At 47.0% G+C, this 20,452-nt stretch overlaps 1 protein-coding gene and 1 long non-coding RNA gene across 9 annotated transcripts in view; both read right to left on the reverse strand.

Annotated features, from left to right (window-relative positions):
* Positions 1-17,948, reverse strand: part of LOC131406909 (uncharacterized) — a 141,188-nt gene extending 123,240 nt beyond the window's left edge. The window contains exon 1 of the long non-coding RNA XR_009220394.1: positions 17,905-17,948. This is a non-coding gene — a long non-coding RNA (uncharacterized LOC131406909). The remainder of the gene's footprint in view (positions 1-17,904) is intronic.
* LOC131406903 (ral guanine nucleotide dissociation stimulator-like) overlaps positions 1-20,452 on the reverse strand; it is a 113,010-nt gene that overhangs the window by 21,306 nt on the left and 71,252 nt on the right. For 3 of the 8 annotated variants that reach the window (XR_009220383.1, XR_009220380.1, XR_009220379.1), the window contains exon 1: positions 8,466-8,572. The exons of 2 other annotated variants lie outside the window; for them this stretch is intronic. The gene's annotated coding sequence lies outside the window, so the exon portion shown is untranslated. Of the gene's footprint in view, positions 1-8,465; positions 8,574-20,452 lie in introns of those variants that run through there. 3 more of the 8 variants (XR_009220385.1, XR_009220382.1, XR_009220381.1) reach the window with 2 other exon arrangements.

Below are 20,452 nucleotides of genomic sequence, written 5' to 3' on the forward strand. Positions count from 1 at the left end.
CTGTCCTTTCACTGACCATTGTTGGTCACACACCCACTGCACCTGCCTCCAATCCTTCCCCTTCAACACCGTAATCTCACACAGAGTTCCTCCCGACACTATCATGGCATCTCCCACCACACGTCCCCTATATCTTCCATACAGCCATCAAGAGGCTTCACAAACACCATCACCATTTATGTCCAGTGGGCTGAGAGGGCTGCCCGTGCACTGGGAATCAGGAGTCACAGGGTCTGTCACTTGGCCTCCAATCACATACTGTACCCCAGATGAAGGGCTTACCCTGCGGAGACACTCACTAGTAGCCAACTCCATCGAACAACAACATCTTTGACCCAGGCTTCCTTCAAAATTATCCCCCCACTTTCTGCCCCAATTGCTCCTTTAGGGGTCATTTTGGGGCAGCCTTTGAGGCCACCTTGGTGATTTTGTGCCCAGGCCCAGACAGCTCCTGGCCCACAAACGCTTTAACCATAACCTCTGAAATCATATAGCACAGGTAGCCAGTGAATGGGTGCAAATTACTGGTTTTACCTCAAGACACCTAAGGAATATTTCACACCAGGAGTATCCACTTTTGGGTTTTACTGTGGGCTGATATCACAAGGCTCTCATCCAGTGAGCTTCTCTCTTCCCCAATCCCGTGAACAGCTTTCTCCAGGCTATATTGTGCAATGCATTATTGTCTCTCTCTCAGCCTGCTTCCCTCAGGTCGCAGGTCCCTTGAGTTTCCTGCCCTGACTAGCTACCACCAACCCATAGAAACAATGTCAGTCCTATAGCACTGGGTGTTCAGTTCTACTAGGATTGACTGACTGGACTGGGCACAGGAGTGGTGGCCCTACCCACACAAAATAAGGAAACTGAGGCAACTAAGAGGTATCAACAACCTTAACACAACATGGACAACAACTCCATAAGAACATATCCTAGCCCTTGAACAACAGTCTCATGAGTCTCTCGCCTAAATGGTTTTAGAAAATGGCCTGGCCCTAGACTGTCTATACCGGCCAAGGAAGGAGGGGTTGGTGCCTTTCCTAGAACCACTTGCTGAGTGCACATCAACAGAGAAGTTCAAACCTACCTCCACCAAATGGCCCAAGAGGTTAAAATATTGCATAATATTACCCAAATCTTTGAATAGATACCAAAGGCCCCCGAGATCACTGACCTATTTTCATGGCTGGTCTCTCCAAGTTGGGGACAATGGAAATGGACTGGATTTTAGATTGTTGCTTGTATAATCATAGGATTTGTTACTATAGCCCTCGTCGGATGTTTACTCTCTTGGCTACAACCTGCCATACTCCTAATAACTCCATTAATTACACTTATTAAATATACTAACCAACTTAAAATTAACCAATACCCTGATTAACTTAAAAAATTCAAAATTTTTATGTGGAAAATCTGCTTAACGTAGAATACACCGTTTTAAGCATTTCAAAGTATACATTTGTGTGGCTTTTAACACAATGATTATGTCGTGTGGCTATCACCACTATCTAATTCCAGAACATTTTCAACACCCCCAAACAAACCCATACTCATTCACACTCTATTTTCTGCTAACCCAAACCCATGGAAACAACTCATCTGTTTTCTCCCCCTATGGATTTCCCTATTCTGGACATTTCATTCAAATGGCATCATGTTATCTATTGCCTTTGTGGATGGCTTCAGTGAGCACACATGTTTCAAGGTTCACCCATGGCCTAGTATGTAGCAGTACTTAATTCTTTTTTATGGCTTATAATATCCTATATTATGAATAGGCCACATTTGGTTTATACAGTCATAACTGCATAGTAATTTGGGTTTGTTCCACTTTTGGACCATTGTGAACACTGTTACTTTGAATGTCTATGGGCAAGTTTGCTCTTTTGGACATATCTACCATGGGCCTCTCCAGGTCAATGGTAATTCTAGGTTTAAGATTTTGGAAAATGCCAAGCTGTTTTCTGCAGTGGCTGCATCATTTTACTTTCCCACCAGTAATGTATGTGGGTTTCCCTTTCTCCACATCTTTACCAACATGTGTTATTTTCCATTATGTTGAATATAGCCTTCATTTTGAGCATGAAATAGTATCACATTGTGCTTTGAATTTGCATTTTCCTAATAATTAATGATACTGAGCAACTATCTTGTGCTTATTGGCCATCTATGTATTTCATAGAGACATGTCTATTCCAGTTGGTTACCCCATTTCATTGACTTGTCTTTTATAATTGAGTTCTAAGAGATCTTTATATATTCTCAAAATAAGAGCCTTCTCACTTATATACGTTGCAAATAGTAGGAGACATCAAAGACCCACTTTTAACAATGGATAGAATATCCAGACAGAAAACAGGAAATAGCAGACATGAAAACATTAAGTACTAAATGGAGCTATCAGACACACACAGAACATTTTACTGGACAGCAACACAATGCACACTCTTCTCATGGGCACACAGACTATTTTCCAGAACAGATCACGTGTTAGGTCACAAAACAAGTCTTAACAAGATTAAGAAGACTGAAATAATACCAGGTAACTTTTCTAAACACAATGGCATGAAACCAGAAGTCAAAAACAGAAGGAAAACTGGAACATTCATAATACGTGGAAGTTCAACAAAAACTCTTCAACTTAAAAGTAGATCGGGGGCTGACAGGTGCTGTAGCGGTTAAGTGCGTGTGCTTCGCTGCTGGTGGCCCGGGTTAGGATCCTGGTCACGCACCGATGCATGCTTGTCAGGCCATGTTGTAGTGGCATCTCACATAAAGTGGAGGAAGATGGGCAAGGATGATAGCTCTGGGCCGGTCTTCCTCAGCAAAAAGAGGAGGATTGGCATGGATGTTAGCTGAGGGCTGATCTTCCTCACACAAAAAAAAGATAGATTAAAGAAGAAATCAAAAGGGAAATTAGAAAATAGCTCAAAACCTACAAAAAGAAACAATAGGGGCCGGTCCGGTGGCGCAAGTGGTTAAGTGTGTGTGCTCCACTGTGGCGGCCCGTGGTTCGCCGGCTCAGATCCCGGGTGTGCACTGACGCACCGCTTGGCAAGCTATGCTGTGGCGGCGTCCCATATAAAGTGGAGGAAGATGGGCACGGATGTTAGCCCAGGGCCAGTCTTCCTCAGCAAAAAAAAATAAAATAAAATAAAAGAGGATTGGCAGATGTGAGCACAGGGCCAATCTTCCTCAGCAAAAAAAAAAAAAAAAAGAAAGAAAGAAACAATAAACACACCAAAACTTCTAGGATGCAGAGAAAGTAGTAGTAAGAGGACAGTTTATAGTGATAAATTTGTACATTATAAGAGAAGAAAGATGTCAAAGAAAGAACCTGACTTACAGCACACAGCATTAAAAAAAGAAAAAATGAAACCCAAAGTTAGCAGAAGGACGGAAGTCACCAAGAGGCAAGTGGAAAAAAATTGAAAGACAGTATGGAAGATCAATAAAAGTAAAAGCAGAGTTTTGGAAAAAATAAAATTGAGAAACCCTTAGATAAAATATCTAGGAAAACAAAGAAAGATGACTCAAACTAAATCACAAATGAAAAAGGAGGCATTACAACGGATGCTTCAGAAAGAAAAAGATCAGAAGAGACTATTCTGAACTAGTGTACACTCATAAATTGGGGTAACCTAGAAAAAATAGATAAATTCCTAGAAACAACCTACAAAAACTGAATCATGAAGAAATAGAAATCTTGAACAGACCAGTAACAAATAAGCAGATTGAATCAGTAATCAAACACCTCCCAATGAGAAGGGACTTCTCCACTCTGCCTGACCTTAGCCAGCCTGCCCCAGTGCCAGGCTGACTCCTGTGGACCTAGCTGGCTCCCTGCAGGCTTCTGCAAATCCAGGCCCCTGGCTCACCCTGGAGCATGCCAGCTCTGGTGGCCTCAAGCAGCATCCTTGACACCAGGTTCCCACCAGGCTCCTGGGAACCCAGGCCCCCATCTCAGCCTAGGGGCTGTCATCTTAAACAGCCCAAGGTGGCTCTTGTGACCACAAGTGGTGTCCTTGGCACCAGGCTCCTGGTGGGCTCTGGTGAATCCAGACCCTGGCTCACCCAAGGTCCTGCGTATGCCAGGCAGCCACAGGCAGCATTCACAGCCACAGGCAGCTTCTGTAACAGGGCAAACCCAAGACCCCAGTGGGCTCCCACAAACCTAAGACCCCAGGTCACTCCAGCACTTGCTGGCTCCAGCAACCCAGGTAGATTCCATTACACCAGGCTCCCAGGGGGCTGCTGGGAACTCAGGCCCATGGATCACCACACCACCTGCCAGTTCCAGCAGCTGTAGACAGCTCTTATGGAACGAGGCTCCTTGCAGGCTCCCACAAAACCAGGTCCCCAGTTTACCCAGGTGCTTGCTGACTCAGGCGGCCCCAGGCAGCTCCCATGGCACCAGGCACCGGCAGGTTCCCATGAATCCAGGCTTCCATCTTGATCCAGTGCCTGCTGGCTTCTGCAGCCTCAGGCAGCTCCTGTGGCCCCAGGATCCCAGCAGGCTCCCAGGAATCCAGACTTCTGGCCTACCACAGCACAAACTGTCTCTCGTGGCGCCAGGCTCCTGGCAGTCTCCCATGAACCAAGGCTCTCAGCTCATCCCAGCACTGGCGAACTCTCATGGCCCTGGATGACTCCTGTGGCTGCAGGCTCTCAAAGAGGACCTGCCAAAACAGGCTCCAGTGGGGCTACTCATGATCTCAGGGTCCCAGCTGTGCCCAGGGCCAGACACAATACCATAGACCCAAGCTTTCCACTCACCCCAGTACCAGGCTGTCCAAGGACTCCAGCAGCAAGTTTGCCCCTGGACACCACCAGATGGCCTACCCAGGACCCCTAGATGGGATGACTGTGAAGGCTTTGGTTTGCTAAAGCCATTCTGTAAAGACTGGAAGAGTTGCCTACTTCCTCAAATTTGCAGACACCAATGGAAGGCCACAAGGATCATGAATAATCAAAGACTCATGACACCACCAAAGAAAAAGAATAAAACTCCAATGACCGACCAAGCAATGGAGATATAGGAACTATGACACAAAGGCTTCAGAACAACCCTCTTTGAGAAATTCATAAAACTCTAAGGAAACATAGATAAACTACTAAATGAAATAAGGAAACAGTGCATGAACAAGTGAGAAGTTCATTATAGAAACAGAAATCATTAAGGAAAAACAAACAGAAATCCTAGAATTGAAGAACACAACGACTGAACTGAAGAATTTAATAGAGAGGTTCTAAATCAGATTCAACCATGTACAAGAAATAATTAGTGAACTAGAAGATGTGTCGTTTGAAATCATCCAGTCAAAGAAACAAAAAGAAAAACGGTACTGCATAGGAATGGGGATAGGCAGTGTGAATTATGGGATACCATGAAAAGAAATAGATAAGCATTATTAAAGTACCAGAGGAGAAGACAGGGATAAAGGAAAAGAGTGTTTACTTAAAAAAAATAGCAGCTTGTATCGCTATGAGTTTCCCTCTCAGGACCGCTTTTGCTGCATCCCATATGGTTTGATATGGCATGTTATCATTTTCGTTTGTTTCCAGATAGTTTTTGATTTCTCCTTTAATTTCATCAATGATCCATTGGTTGTTCAGTAGCATGTTGTTTAATCTCCACATTTTTGTCACTTTCCCAGTTTTTTTTTCATTGTTCATTTCCATTTTCATAGCCTTATGGTCTGAAAAGATGCTTGTTATGATTTCAATCTTCTTAAATTTATTGAGGCTTGCTTTGTTTCCCAACATATGGTCTATCCTAGAGAATGTTCCATGCGCACTTGAGAAGAATGTGTAGTCAGCTGTTTTTGGATGGAGTGCTCTGTATATGTCTACTAGGTCCATCTCGTCCAGTTTTTCATTTAAGTCTAATATTTCTTTATTAACTTTTTGTCTGGATGATCTATCCATTGCTGTAAGTGGGGTGTTAAGATCCCCTACTATTATTGTGTTGTTGTTGATTTCTCCTTTTAGGTTTGTTAATAGTTGCTTTATGTACATTGGTGCTTCTATGTTGGGTGCATATATATTTATAAGTGATATGTCTTCTTGATGGAGTGTCCCTTTTATCATTATATATTTCCCTTCTTTGTCTTTCTTAACCTGTTTTATCTTGAAGTCTCCTTTGTCTGATATGAGTATGGCAACACCTGCTTTCTTTTGTTTGCCATTAGCTTGGAGTATTGTCTTCCCTCCTTTGACTCTGAGCCTGTGCTTGTCTTTAGTGCTAAGATGTGTTTCCTGAAGGCAGCATATTGTTAGGTCTTTCTTTTTAATCCATCTTGCCACTCTGTATCTTTTGATTGGAGAGTTCAATCCATTTACATTTAGGGTAATTATTGATATATGAGGGCTTAATGTTGCTGTTTTGTCACTTATTTTCTGGTTCTTTTGCATTTCCTTTGTTTCTTGTCCCATTTGTTTTGGACTGCCAATTCAGTTTGGTTGTTCTGTCTTATGATTCTTCTAGTTTTCTCTTTGTTTATCATATGTGGTTTTGCTTTGATTATTTGTTTAGTGTTTACCTTGAGGTTTGGGTAAAAAATCTTGTGTATGAGATAGTCCATTATCTGATAGCCTCCTATTTCCTTATACTAAGTCAATTCAGTCACTTTCCTCTTCCCCTTAAGTGATACAATAAGTTAGGAACAGATCTGTTGACAAACACAAAAAAGCTAGATCCAGCCTCAGCCTGAGGGACAACAACATAAGAAACTAGTGGAGAGGAAACATTCTTCTCAAACCACAATGAAACAGTCACCACAATGGACTGTGTGCTAAGCCACAGTGAAATCTCTAAAGAGTCCAAAAAGCAGAAATCTATAAGTAACCATATTACGGGACCTTAAAGCAATAAAAATAAAAAATAATCACAAAATATTGGCTCCTCTCCCCCAACCTATCCACTTGAAAATCTGTCCACACTCTTCTAAATCTCTCAGGTTACAGAGGGGATCCAGACAGACAGGACAAACTCTTTAGAAATGAGCAGCACTGAGAGCAGCATGAGGCAAATCCATGGCGTGGAGACTAAGGGACAGAAAAGACACAGCTTCCACTGCAGGTATCAGGGAATATCAACTCTACACGAAGAAGCTGAGCACTTCCCTCCAGGAGCCAGAATAACACCACAATAAAACCAACAACAGCAGAATGAAGTGAGGATTCACGAGGTTGGAAAAACAATGCAGACCTAAGCAATGGAGTTAAGGGCTGGCTCTCTGGCAAGACCTGTAACAGTGAGAAACCTTGCGCAGTCTGACCAAAAGGAACAGACAAAGGCACCAAACTGTACCATCAGGTACAAGAAACTACCGAAACTGCTTTAACGTGATAGGAGAACATAGTGGATAACTCTGACCAAGACATCAGCGGTCCTCAACTGGAGCTGTCCTTCCACCAGAATGCATCTGGAAACACGCAGGATGGGTTTTGTTTCTTGTTTTGTGTTGTCCTAATGGTTGTTGCCCTGGGGGTCCCGGAGTTCCTGAACAGCCAGTCACATAGAGCCGTTTCCCTCCTGAAGTGTTACTGACATCTGGGAAGACCAGCACTGATCCAGATTAAATGAACTATGTAGTAGGGAAATGTTTTCCATGGATGTATAACAGGCAAAAGATGGTACCCTCAATACATAAGGAATATCGAGAAACCAATGTTTACAACAACTAAACTGTAAGAGAGCGGGAAAATCAGAAACATAGCCAATAAACACACCAAAAATATATCCAACCTATTCGCACAGGTGGAGAAATATGCATGTAAAGCACAGGGAAGAGTTGAGGAGATTACACACCAAATTTTACTACCAACAAGGAATAAAAGTTGGGAGGTAGGTGAGAAATAGGAGTTTTTACCACTTCTTAGCTTATGTATTTCTCTAGTGTTTTAATTTTTACAAAAGAGAATGTATTCTACTCAAAAAGATGTTTAAAATTTTAAAGAAATTATTAAAATGTTCAAAATGACTTCAGTTCATGGATATTCATTAAAACACAAATGGAAAGAACCTCCCCATGACTTTAAGAGTCTCCTATAACTTTTCTAATAGTTACTATGTCGATTTTATTTCACATTTAGATCCTAACTCATTGGAATTTACATTTGTGTCAGGGATGCAACAGAAGCTGATTTTCTCCTGTTCAAGTGGAAAAACAAGGATCCAGGCACCGTTCATTGTGTAGGTCTGGCTTTCCCAGCAGACCTGCAATGCCTCCTTTCCCAGCGGCTAAACCTTGACAACTACCGCTGCCTCTCGAGCACCCTAGAACTGGCAGGGTGAGCTCTGCAGCCTGGGCTCCCTGTCTGCAAGGGGCAGCTACCAGCAGAGCCTTCTCCCAAGACAGCAGCAGGCATGCTGCACACAGAAGTGCTCAGGGGCAGTCTGCTGCATAGCAGGAAACCCCTCATGATGAGCAGGCAGTGGGGGAGCCCCGAGCACAGGCACTGACCTCGGCGGGGGGCAGCAGGCTGCTAAGGCAGGGAGCCCCCTCCCTTCAGCTCGTCCAGCTCCTCCTGCAGCGTGTGCACCTGGCTGTCGGCAGCTGCCCCTCTTCAGCTCGCCATTCTTCTCCACCTGCTCCCACAGGTGGCACACATGCTCCTGTTCCCCCGGGAGCAGAAGCAGTAGGAGTGCAGCGAGTTGAGGAGTTCTTGGGCCCCCAGTGCTGACAGGATGACCTTTCTGAGAGACGTGGGGCCGGTGTTGCTGTGCTTGCTCTGCACAGCTTCTGTGTCTGGCTTTAAGGTGACATCTGTTGGAGGGTGGAGGGGCTCTGGGAGGCTTTCTGAGGCATCATTGTGAATGATGAACTTGGGGGTTCTGGGCCAAGCCCTAGTCAGGCACAAGGCTGGTCCCTCTGCAGCTGGGCTCCACATCTCTCTTCAACCTCTTTCGGTCAACAGCCTCGTGGGTGACAGATGGCCTTTCTCGAGTGTGCTCTGAGAAGAAAGTGTGAGAAAGTTGCCAGCCAATAAATCTGCACACCCCAGATCCTGAGGGATAAAGTCACCCACGGAAATGCCACTCTTACCTAAGAGACCCTGGCAGGGAAGAGGGGGGTCTCATTGTCAGCATCCATAGCAGACATGTTTGCATCTCCCTGGCTGCCTGATGTTGTGGAGGCCACACTGTCTCCTGCAGTTCCTTCCAGAGACTCTGCACCTGCCCCTGACTGGCGGCTTCCTGGGCAGCCCTGGGTGCAGGTTCACCCTGCACAGTGGCTCGCTTCAACTTGCGGGAGCCCTGCTAGGCCCTCAGGTTTTCCCTCAAGGACAATGATGAACCTGCAGCTCCTTTCCCATCTGCTTCACTCGCATGTTCCTTAGGTCCCTGGTGGCCTCCCTGGTGTCCTTTCTCCTGGGGCAGCCACGGACTTCAGCCCCCCCTTCTCAATCAGGTGGAAGATGGAGGGCACGGCCATGGCTTGAGCATGTAATACTGACCATCCAGCCTTTCCAAGAGCTTTTTTTGGTGAAACGTTCACTACAGACGAAAGAATGCTTAGTGGGGTCCAGTCATCCCTGTGAACAGCTTTTAACCACTGAACCAGACATTGAGCCCTTTATGTGGAGCCTGCAAGGATAAATGAAAAAGTAACTAGAAAGAAAGGATTAAATGTCTACCCCTAAAATAATCAAGTATAGAAACAAAACAAGTGTTTTTGGGAACACCGACACCTGTAGCCAATTTACCCATTTAAACCTTTAGTAAAGATTTAAGAAGCACCTTCTGCTTGCAAGTTATTACTGGAATAGAAAGATGAAAGACCCACTGTCTACCTTAAGAAACTGACCATCTAAGGCAGAGGAGGAAGAAAGGTGAATACCTCCTCCCAGGCTGTGGTAAGTGCCCTGTAGGGACACAGACACTCGGGCAGATAGCACAGGATGGCATCAAGACAACAGGAAAGGCTTCAGGAAGCCTCAGAAATAGTTCCTAGAAGCTCATGGTTACCCAACCCTCCTGCTGTCCATGGGACGCAGTGCTAAAACGGCGAGGGTTGGTCCCCCTATTTCAAAGCCAGGCCAGGTGTCGGACAGCAGAGCCTCCCAGGCACTCAGCGGGGCGTCTGGCCCCAGCTCTGCTCAAGTAGCTGAGGTATGCAGGACTGCAGCCAGGAGAAGGTCAGCCCCAAGGGTTGTGGTTGCATGTTCCTCCTGTCCTCCCCCTACCAGGAGGAAAGCTGTTCCCTGTACAAAGCAACAAGCCCCTGCAAGGTACTGACCAAGACACTTCATCATCTCTTCTCCTCATTAAGGTAAATTCTCTATTTAGACCAAACTCTGCACATGGGGGTTTGGGGGGTCTCTCTCAAGGGCTTTCTGCTCCACCTGAGGTCATCTAGCCCCCCTGAGTCCGCTGTGGACCAGGCCAGGTGGATACTATGTCCTCAGGGAGTTCCAAGCAACCTGACCTTCTAACCTTTCTCAAGGCTTTGTGACTAGTTACCAAAGGACCCCCACCTCCTTTGCCCCCAGACCACGTTAAACAATGACACATGCCAAGAGCAACCTTCACTGCAGTGCTTTGCCTCATTATCAAAAACAGTAACAAAACTTATGGGACACAGGCTCTGAAGGAACTGTCAAGAAAGCAGGGTGGCTGACCTCTGAAACAAGCTCACATTACTAGTTCTTTGGATAGATTGTAACAACTCCCGACTTAGAACAAACCACTGTAAACCTGTAGAAATAATTCTACAGACAAGTGGCATTCAGCTCTTTCAAAATACAACAAGAATCTGCAATGCAAAACAAAAGGATCTGCCAGGAGATTTTCAAAGTAAAATGTGTTCAGTGCACTGTTTTGGGACCTCCAGTGCGGAGTCCGCAGGAAAGGACTCACTGAACTGGCTGAATTCCAGAAGCCCTCATGAAGGGAGCCAAGCCAGGGGACAGGCAAACTCCTCACCATGCTGTCGGAGCCCAAGGAAGAAGTGAAGAGAGGAGCCCCTTCCCAGAGTCCCCAGGGTAAGCCCCCGGGTGAGGAGTGGGCCACGCCCTCCACCACCCAGGATGCTGTCAAATGCAGAGTCCACTGTCAGATGCCTCTCCAGGACTCACCTCCAGTGCAGAGCCACCTTTCCCTGCACTGCCAGGACCCGTCTAGCAACAGAGCGTCTGGGAGGTGCGTCCATCCCGGAGGTACAAGCGGCTTTTGCTCAGCCACATTCCTGATCACAGAGATCAAGGCAGGCTCACTGCCATCAAAAGAGCAGAAAAGTCACAGCAAATGCCAGAAGATAGTTACCTAAGGAAGAGCGTTTCCAGAATACCCTGTTTCCCGACATTGTAGGCCTCAGCCCAAATCAATGGAGAGCACGGTGGTCATGGGGTGGGACTGAGAGGGTGGTGGAGGCCATAAGGTGGGTGCTAGTGGCCATGGGGAGGCCGTAGTGGCCCGAGGCACTCAGAGCAGAGATGGTGGCACAGACCAAGGCCACACAGTGCCCGGTGCTGACTCACCTGCTGGAATGGCCCAGAGGGCCTGAGCACAGAGTGCCGCCTGCCTCAGGCTGAACCTCGAAGCAGGCTGACCAGGCAGTAGGATGGCATTGTTTTTAATTCCTTTTTCCTTTCCTGGCAGCTGCAACGTAAGTTTACTGAAATCTCAGTTTGGGAACGGTACAGTAGACTAGTAGGCAATATTTCAATGGTTTGTGGCATCTGGCCACTTAAACGTGAGGTGGCTGACTTCCAAAGGAGCATGTTCAGCAGATGTATTTCTGGTGACGTTTGTTTAAAAAAGATAAAGAATCAGACAGTGATGCACTGTTTGCTGGGGGCACATGGTGGGGGAAGGAATAGAATTATTTACTTCTCCATCTGTTCTCAGGTTATTACCGCTTACATACCTACGACCATTCCCAGGAAAGACTTGGTTAAGGTAGAAAACACAGCTTAATATCAGTCATATTACCTTAGATATGAAAGTCATCATGGTAAAGTCAGGAAAAGACATGCGATGAGTGGTAATGAGACACGGAAGGCTATTTCAAAGTAGAAAAGGTGTTTGTGTTTGAAGGCCTCTGTTGATGCTGATAAGAACATGTACGGTATTTGTAGGATGGGGTGGGGAGTTTTCTTTCTAACATGATGCTGTGCGTCCTTTTAGGGCTGATGAATGGATCAGCCTCTCCTGTCCCCTGGTGTTCTTACAGATTCCGCCTCCCTTGCCCAAGGGTTAGGCAGTTCCTGGTAGTTTTTATAGTTATCCATTCATTAAACTACATTTCTTATTGAGCGCAAGGTTTGGTTCATGCATTGTCCTAGACCCTGGTGCCAGAGAAGTGAGCAAAACACAAAAAGCATGCCCTGGGTGACGTTCTAGATGTGACACCAATGGTGTGGCTCATGTGGGAGAGTGATGTGTGCCAGGCTGGAGGGGGGGTGGAGTTGTAGCCAGGAGAGCCAGGAAAGGTCTCACCGCAGAGGTAGATTTTGAACAAGCTCCAAAAGCAGTGCAGGAGGAAGAGCAAGTGGCCTGCTCTGGGAGCAGCAAGGAGGCCAGTGTGGCCAGGGCACAGCCGGTGACGGCAGCAGGAGCTAAAAGCAGAGTTGTGATTTTGGCCCAATCGTCAGCCCTTGTTGTTCATAACGAGGACTCGGGCATTGATTTATTCTGAATGAGATGGTGACCCTTTGGAAGGTTTTGAGAGCAGGAGTAACATGGCTGGACACAGGTTTAGTAGACTTGATCTGGCTGCTCTGTTGAGAACATACCACAGAGGGGCCGGGGCAGAGGCAAGGAGACCAGTTAGGGTGCTGTTGCAATAAGCCAGGCAAGAGGCCTTGGAGATGTAGGTCAGGGTGGGGAGAGGAGGTTGAATTCTGGGTGTGTTTGGAGATCGAGACAGTAGGACTGTGTACAGATGGGAAGTGGTGAGGGGTGGGGCTGGGGAGGGAGGACTTGAAGTCGGTGCTGAGTTTATGGCCTGAGTCAAGAAACTTAGCTGGGGAGACTTGGGGTGGTCCTGCTTGATGGGGAGCTGTGGGAGTTTGGTTTTGGCTGAGTTGACTGTGAGATTTATAGTTTGTCTGTGGCTCTTTTCAACGAGAGGAGAGCAGAGAATGGCCACCTGGAATCTGTCGTATGAACTCCCTGTGCCCCTCCCAGGCTCTCTCCTGGCACAGACATCCTATGGGAAGACCTTGGAGTGGAGGTTCCTCTGTGCCAACTTTCTTGGGTGTTCTGGCCTGTTTGCACTGCCCCTCCCTGGGTTTGTCACCTTGAAAAGATTTACTCACTTAGTGGAGCCTCAGGTTTTCAAAAGTTAAAGTTTATGTAATCAGTGGGCTTGAAAAGCAGTATAAAATATTTCCAAAGACGCAAGAAATAGGTAAATTTCAGAAAAAAAAAGATTCTAGTATTACATTGTATGTGTTAAAAATTCTTGTTTCCCTTTCTGCCTCCCCTGAGCATGTGTAGTCATATTGTTAGTTCTGTTCTTTTCCTTGTGTTGCAGTATTTTCAAATGGAATTCCAGGGCTTACAATTGCACAGCAAGTTGTAATATGATTAATTGTTTATAAAACAATGTGTTTCCACGGAAATAGTTAATTAACATTATTTTCTGAAAGTAATAAATACATGTGGCTTTTCTTGTTGAACTAGAAAAATGCTTTACAACTTTCTTCTCTCCTTTCCATTAAAGTGTAGGTTTGTGTGAATTTGCTGGATTCTTCAAACACTGGGTTTGCCATTTACAAGGTCACTGTGGTCCAAAGCAACGTGACTGGGAGCAGAGGCCTGGGGTCAGGGTCTCTAAGATAAGCCCCCCTTGAGCCTGCACAGAGAAGTACTTGAGGCCCACACGTTCTTCCTGGGTGTCCTCCCTGCTCATACTCACTGCAGAAGGAGGCTTTCTGCTGAGAGAAGCTACAGAGCCCTGGAAAGCTGGGAAGGCACCTGCACAGGGGGAGGGAGTTGCTGCCCTTCCTGAGGTTGTCCCTTTGCTTCCCTTGAGCCTGTGTCTACACGTAGGGTGGAGTTTTGCACCCACAGTGTAGGGGCCCCGCAGAGTGTAATTTGTTCACATTGAGAAAGTCTGTGAATGTCAGGAGTTCTGTGTCTGGATTAGAGTTTATGAATTTAGGGTTCATTTGAGTTACAACATTAAACTGCATCCTGTCGAGAGTCTCCTCACTTGTGAGAGTGGAAGCTGAGAGAGGGAGCCCTTCTTTTCCTTCCCAGGCAGGGGAGGGTGTATGAGCTCCCAGAGTCCATTCCTGTGGCTGTTCAGGTATCGCCACCCTTCTGCACCAGGGACTGACCCACTCCAGGGCTTCTGTCTCTACCAGGAGTGTTTAGAATGTGTTTAACTTTCTGCATGTGGCTTTCCTTCTGTCCTGTGGGAAGCAGGCAGCTTATCTGTGCTGATCCCAATATTTGTGTTTCTTTGCTTTGGATTCCTGTATCGATTGAGCAGTGCAGCCCTATATTTCTGGTTTCCCTTAGCTCTTTGTAATTTTATTTCCTGTATGAGAAATAACATTTTGAGTTTCTTGGGATTAAAAATGTGAATTGATGGAGAGATATAATGTCAGTAAGGCAAGAAAATTGTAGAACTAAATAGAGTTTTTGTTTTTAGGCAAGAGAATCTCAAGATGTGAAATGAATGTGTTGAAGTTTTCAGGTGCATTTTCATTTTTACATCAGTGTTTGCATGTGCTTGTCCCTAGAGAACATTGAGATTTAAAAAGCTAAAACAATGGAATTTCTATTTTAATTGATGTGAAGAAAATTAATCAAACTAATCCCACTATGTTTAAGGAGATAATCCCAAACCCCTCTTGCATTATAATGTGCCACTGACTCCTGAAAATCCTGCCTGTGTGAGACGCAGTGGAGGACAAACTAGGATGCAGCTTGTCCTTTTACTTAGCGAGAGATATGAAAATGTCATTTCGTATGGTTACTCTTTTGTAACCGTTAGTGTGCTAAAGGAATTAAATCTTAGAATGATTTCCTATGTACAGAAGTTTAAATTAAAGAAAAGCTATGAAATGGGAAAACATGGTATGTGTAAATTTCTCTATTTATATTAGATAAATCTGTAAGATAGAAAAGTCTAACCTCAGAAGAGTCACTGCCAACACTTCTGGGTCCCCTCCAGCCACCCCCAGTGCACAGTTCTGATCATTCTTGAGCTTCCTGTTGGTGTTTCTTTCTATAAAAACAAGCCATTGTGAATGCATATTTTTGTACGCATGTTTGTCCTTGCAATGAGCGGTCAGACTCTGCACTTTTTGATGTGTGCTGACAACTTACTCCTCTCCTCTCCCTCTTCCTCTCGTGTCCACACCTGGACAAGCTGAGGAACAAGTCCGGAGGCTCTGTTCTCTGACATTGGCTTTGGATCCAACCACACAATCCCTGTCTGTGTGCAGAAGTCTTGCCCTGGTCTCAGCCCTGGCAAAGATTTTTCGCTTTGACCAAACTTTAGTCAGGCCCCTGAACCTTCTTGTATGCCTGTCTGTGCACTTCCTTGTAAAATCCAGTTTTAGCAACAACCTTGCAAAGTCAGTTTAACCAGAACCCACTCACGAATGTCTGATCACACTTGAGATCTGCTCAGGCTCCTCCTCCTCCTCCACCATCCCTCAGGTGGTGTCTGATCACGCTGGCCTGTCTCTGGTAAGAATCCTATTAGGTCAGGTTAGCCAGAAACCCCAACACTTGAGTTTCTCTTAGTAATTTTCCATCCCCTGACCCCCACCATGCTGCCTGGCTGTGAAAACCCACTTGCCCATGCTTCATTTAGAGTCGAGCCCAACCTCATTTCTCCCCCGCTGTGAATCACATCACAGGGGTCTCTGCGTATCACAGTGGTTCTGAATAAAATATGCGTTACCATCTTTGACAAATTTCATTGAAGATTTTTTGTTTAAAACACCAAACCACAATAAAAACCCAGGCCAGACTCCTTTCCTTGCTCCCTCAAGCCATTTCAGAGCTGCTTGAGATTCTGGCCCTGCTCTCCTCGGAGACCTCTATTATGTGAGTCATAAGACTTTTCCTAACTTCTGTGTGTGTGTGGAGGGGGGCACACACCAGCATCAGTCTCTCCATGGGAATCACAGCACTTGCCAGTGAGCAGTCATATTTTGAAAGGCATCTCTTTCTCTGAGTAGTAGGTCTCAACAGTGGGCTTAAAATACTCAGTGAACCGTGTTGTAAACAGATGTGCTGTCATCTGGGCTTTGTTCTTCCATTTGAGAGTTGACTTTAACTTAAAGTTACCAAATGCATTACCCTTAACAAGAGAGTGAGCCTGTACAAAGGCCTGGGGGTGGATTGGATGGGGAGGGGAGAGAACAGGCTCAGTTAGAGGACCAGAGTTCAGAGTGTGAGACAGGAGTTGGAGAAGGGGCCAGAGCAGTCAATAACAGCACAGCAGCCAGGTCAAGGCCCTGTGCACCATGTCTGGGAGTCAGGAGCTTCTAATTGCAGTCAGTGGGGGAGCCCCACTTTTGCTTGGATCTCTGGGGGACAAGAAGACAGTGTCTTACCACGTCTGATTGTCCACAGCTACCAGACCCTGGCCAGGGAGCATGAAGCGCTGATGCAGGAGTACCTGCACCTGCTGCAGATCGTGGAGGCGAGAAGACAGTGGCCAAGCAGCTACGGCAGCAGATCGAGGATGGGGAGATCAATATCGAGCGGCTGAAGGCAGAGGTGACTGCTGGCTAGGGGTGCAGAGGAGGCTGGCCAGGGGACACAGGGCACAGGCCCAACACCTCACACTCCAGGCTCCTGCAGGACCAGGGGGCACATGACGGGCAGGGGGAGCAGCTTCCAATCACAGCTATGCCAGCCTCGAAACTTAAATTTAGTGATGCTGGCAGAGTGGGAAGAGCTTTAGTTAGATCTGAGTTCAGATCCTACCTCTGCCACTTGACAGTTGCAACCTGGAGTACATCCCCCCATCCTCTGTGCCTACATTCCTTCATCTATACAACAGCCTTTTTATACTTGCCTGGCCAGGTTGTGAGGATTGAGTGAGGTTATTTATGGGCGAGTTTTTAGTTACTTTTCTGATGACCACATTGACTAAGCATTCCCACATTATCAGCTGGAGTCCAGGGACACAGAGTCCCAGGTAGGTCGTCATAGTGTGGGATCCTGGCTCAGTTCCAAGCATTCGTTCCTTCTGCCTGTTGTAAGAGCTCCTACAGGGGCTTACCGCGCATGAGTCTGGAGGCCACACTGCTCCTAGGTTAAGCCTTGTAGAAATTCACTACTCAAACTGTGGTCCATGAAGCAAGAGCATGTTGGAAATGCAGAATCTCAGGCCCTGCCCAGACCTCCGGAATCAGAATCTGCACTTTCACAACATCCCAGTCGATTGCCATTTACATTAAAGCTTGGGAGGCGCTGGCTCTCTGTCCCTTAGACGCCCCTCACCAGCTGTCTACCCCAGCACCGAATGATGTGATTGCCTCTCCCCCCTCATCTCACCATGCTCACCAGATGTTCAGAGCCATTTGGCCACATCACACGAGGACCGTGGACTCTGAGCTGAGGATGGGAAAATGGAAACATAGATTCTAACGAGGGTCGGATGCATGATTTGTAGGGCCTGATGCAAGGGAAAAATGCAAGGCCATGGGTGGAGTCGGGGAAGTCGACCTCCCCTTCTCACAGCCCACCAACCCACCCATGGCAGACAGGCGACCCCCCAATTTCAACCTCCAACCTCCTCTAACCTCTGTGCCATGATACAATTGGTACCTAGATGAGGGGTGGGCAAGATGCCCGTGCTGAGTCACCCACCTAGTGCCAGACACTGTCTTCTCACTCTGCCCTGAGACACCATCGGGTGTGCACTGCACTCACCCTTTCTGCACCTACCCCGAGGCCCCTGCAGAGGGTGGAGGGTGACTCACAGTGGGAGGTGTGTCTTCCTGGCTGACTGAACCCATTTCCTCCCAGACAGAGGGTAGACGATGTCATGGGTTCTGGGGTGTTGGCGTTTGGGGAGCGAGCAGCTAAGAAACCATCCCAGGGAGGCAGCAGGAGGCAGTAACACATAAGGGCTGAGGCTCCACGCCCCTGGGGAGTGCTCCATTGTTCCATCAGATGTTACTCGTGAAAACAAATTCAAAGAGAAATGATTAAGAACTTCAGGGTGGCAACTGCAGAACTTGAAGCCCCAAGCATGGGGCCTTCTGAGCATAGGACCCCATCACACGCCCTTGAAGCCAGCTCTGCCTGGAATGTTCAAAGATCCAAAGTTTCCAATTCCACCTTATGGTACCGCTGCCAAGCTCTGAACTAATGGTCACATCGGCTTGGAACTTGAGCTCGAACAAGAGTTTAAGATTCCACACACCTCCTCTACCCTGCACCAGGCACTGTCAGACAAGCTTCCTTAGTCAGTCCCCATAGCCATCTTCATAGGATCAAAAGATGAAGCAGGTTCAGAGAACTCAAGTCACCTGCCCAAGCTCACACAGCTGGGAGGTTGCAGAGCCAGGACTAGAACCCAGGTCTGAGTGTCTAATTGCCAGTCTTGCCACTCGTAGCCTCTTCTCACATGGCTCCTGGGATGGGGGCTTGTCCCATGTCTAAACCATCTGGTTCATTCTGAGATCTATCCTAGCCCTACACATATCCCTGAAGCCAAGTTGAGTCCTTGTTAGGGACCAGGGAATAGGTCTAGGGACCAGCACCAGATTAGTGGCTTCATGATCAAGGGTGTCATTCATTCACTCAATCACTCGTTCACTAACTGCCTAAGATCAGCTGACCACTGCCTCATCCTCTGCCCCAGGCTCCTCTTTCCCCATCACTTTGGGCTCCAACCAGTGTCCCTGGTCATGAGCTGTGCACCTCTTGGCCTTGGCACATGCTGGGGCTTCTATTTGGAGTGCTCCTGCCACCCCCACGCTTTCTTGCCTGGTGGAATCCTACCAAGCTCGAATGCCTCCTCCTGGGGACTCTCATCACAGAATGTGCTCCACGTCCCCTGTTCCCTCGGCTTTCCCACCCTCAGCATGCCACGTCAGAACCAGGTCCTTGGGTGTCTGTCCCCCATCCAGCCTGGTGGGACCTCTTTGAAGGCAGGAGTGTCCTTTATCACTGTGTCCTTTCTGCCTCGCACATAGTAGGTACTCTGTAGGGGCTTGATGAATGAATGGACATCAGGCTCTGTGGTAGGCAGTAAGAGATGGAAGTTTCTACACTTAAGGTCTGATTGTGGTAAAGTGTGACTGGCACCATAATAGAGCTTTCGGTGTGAACCCAGGTAGAAAATGAGTCACTTTATGGCCAAAGAGGGTGCGGGTTCATGTCGCATATGACCTTGAAAGGTTTCGGGGGTTGATAGGCCAAAGAAGGGGTGGGTGCAAAGGGCAAGGCCCTCTCTGGTGCTGGAGAGCACCAAACTGGTCAGTTTTGAGTGAAAGTGTATGTGTGTATGTGTGTGTGTGTGTGTGTGTGTGTGTGTGTGTGTGTGTGTCAGTGTGGCATCAGAGGCCTTTTTGGTGGGAATTTGGAACAACGTTTCCAACTGAGTACATTACTCTCCAGGGCAAAAGATTTCTTTAAACAAGACTTTAAAAGATCAGCTTGGTAAAGCTTTCTGGCTATAGTCTCTCTCTTTCTCTCTCTCACTCTCTCTAACACACACACACGCACACACACATACACATCCTGCAGGGCAGAGGGCAGCTGTGTGCTCTGGAGGGGCTCCAGGAAGGTGAAACAGAGCACATTTCCCAGGAAGTAGGCCATCAGGTAGGCAGGAGGTGCCAAGGAGACAAGTAAGTGATGAGTGACGCCCATGACAAAGACAGAGTGTCTTAGAACGTCAGAGCTGGGAGGGATCTGAGAACTCTGATGTCCACGGAAGAGGAAGGGACTTATCCAAGGTCACTCCAAGGTCACTTCCAGCGCTGGAATCCAGGCTTAACCTTGGGTCTCCTGGCTGTAGATCCTTGACCTGTACCTGCCCCACAACTGATTCCTTCCTTGCTGGGGAGATGGGCCATCTAAAAGGTGCATGTTCAGGGACCACTGTGTCACCTGGATGGCATCAAGCTCTCATGGTCCACCTGATAGCCAGAAAACTTCCCCAAACCCCATCCCACATATTCCTGAGGATTTTCAGGGTCTTCCATTTTCCTAGCCATGTCTGGTTTCCAATTCTGCTCTCCTGACTTCTAATATCACTTCTCACAGTGGCTGTCTTCACTCAGTCTTGACTGCTCCTTGCCCCCGTGTGGTCACTCTACGTGCCCATCAGGTGGAGCTAGATTCTGCTGCAATTACAAACAGCCTCCGAATCTCAGTGGCATAAACAACAAAGATTGCTTTCTCTCTCACATTGTGTGTCCATTGTGTGTTCTGCTCCACAACATTCTCACTCAGAGACAGGGACTCAGTCTGATGGGGCTCCACCATCAGGAAATTCACCAGTCCCATGGCAGGGGA

The sequence above is a fragment of the Diceros bicornis genome, chromosome 6 (genome assembly GCF_020826845.1).
Source record: "Diceros bicornis minor isolate mBicDic1 chromosome 6, mDicBic1.mat.cur, whole genome shotgun sequence".
NCBI classification, from domain to species: Eukaryota; Metazoa; Chordata; class Mammalia; order Perissodactyla; family Rhinocerotidae; genus Diceros; species Diceros bicornis.